Genomic DNA, 1995 nt, shown 5'->3' on the forward strand with positions numbered 1-1995 from the left:
GCACACAGGTAGGAGTCCAGACAGGTGACAGACTATTTTCTAATTTAAGGAACACAGAAAAAGGAACAAGGGAAAAACTCTGGAGGATGAGGCAGGAGGCTGCAATGAGTCATATTCGAGCCATTTCACTCCAGTCCAGTGTCTAAAAAAAAAAAAGGTTCGTTGTGATGTGGGGCAGGTTGTGGGGGATGAGGAGATTTCGGTCAGAGGGCAACTAAGAGATTTGTTACCGTAGAATTCTGGGGGCCATGATTCGCAATGGAGAACAATCCACATTCGTTTTCTTCTTCAACTTTTATTTTAACTTCGGGGATACATGTGCAGAACGTGCTCATTTGTCACATAGGTATACATGTGCCATGGCGGTTTGCTGTACCTATCAACCCGTCATCTAGGTTTTAAGCCCCACATGCATTCAGTGCTTCTCCTAATGCTGTCCCTCCCCTTGCCCCCAACCCCCAACAGACCCCAGTGTGTGTTGTTCCCCTCCCTGTGCCCATGTGTTCTCAATATTCAACACCCACTTATAAGTGAGAACATACAGTGTTTGGTTTTCTGTTCATGTGTTAGTTTGCTGAGGATGATGGCTTCCAGCCTCATCCATATCCCTGCAAATGACATGATCTTATTCTTTTTCGTGGCTGCATAGGATTCCATGGTGTATATGTACCACATTTTCTTTATCTGGTCTATCATTGGTAGGCATTTGGGTTGGTTCCATGTCTTTGCTATTATAAATAGCGCTGCAATAAACATATGTGTGCATGTGTCTTTATAGTAGAATTATTTATATTCCTTTGAGTATATACCCAGAAATAGGATTGCTGGGTCAAATGATATATCTGGTTCTAGATCCTTGAGGAATCGCCACACTGTCTTCCACAATGGTTAAACTAATTTACATTTCCACCAACAGTGTTGTGCAATCTTTTTTCTAAGTTATTCTGGCCCATTGGCCTATGTGTCTGTTCTTGTACCAGTACCATTCTGTTTTGTTTACTGTAGCCTTGTAGTACACCTTAAAGTTACGTAGTGTGATGCCTCTAGCTTTGTTTCTTTTTGCTTAGGATTGTCTTGACTATTTGGGCTCTTTTTTGGTTCTGTATGAATTTAAAATAGTTTTTTCTAATTCTATGAAGAATGTCAATGGTAGTTTAATGGAATTAGCATTGAATCTACAAATTACTTTGGGCAATATGACCATTTTCACGATATTGATTCTTCCTATCCATGAGCATGGAAAGTTTCTCCATTTGTTTGTGTCCTCTCTGATTTCTTTGAAAAGTGGTTTGCAGGTCTTGAAGAGGTCCTTCATTTTCCTTGTTAGCTGTATTCCTAGGTATATTTTTATTTTTGTAGCAATTGTGAATGGGAGTTCATTCATAGTTTGGCTCTGCTTGCCTATTGTTAGTGTATAGGAATGCTATTGATTTTTGCACATTGATTTTGTATTCTAAGACTTTGATGAAGTTGCTTATCAGCTTAAGAAACTTTGGGGCTGAGACAATGGGGTTTTCTAGATATAGGATCATATCATCTGCAAAAAGATAATTTGATTTCCTCTCTTTCTGTTTGAATACACTTTCTTTCTTTCTCATGCCTAACGGCCCTAGCCAGAACTTCCAAAACTATGTTGAATAGGAGTGGTGAGAGAGGGCATCTTTGTATTGTGCTGCTTTTCAAGGAGAATGCGTCCAGCTATTGCCCATTCAGTATGGTATTGGCCATGGGTTTGTCATATATGGCTCTTATTATTTTGAGGTGTTTCTTCAATACCTAGTTTATTGAGAGTTTTTTAACATGAAAGAATGTTGAATTTTATCAAAGGTCTTTCTGCATGTGGTTTTGGTCTTTAGTTCTGTTTATGTGATAAATCACATTTGTTGATTTTTGTACATTGAACCAACCTTGCATCCCAGGGATGAAGCCTACTTGATCGTCATGGATAAGCTATTTGATATGCTGCTGAATTCAGTTTGCCAGTATTTTTTTTTT

The sequence above is a fragment of the Cebus imitator genome, unplaced genomic scaffold, assembly GCF_001604975.1.
Source record: "Cebus imitator isolate Cc_AM_T3 unplaced genomic scaffold, Cebus_imitator-1.0 Scaffold23, whole genome shotgun sequence".
NCBI lineage: Eukaryota > Metazoa > Chordata > Mammalia > Primates > Cebidae > Cebus > Cebus imitator.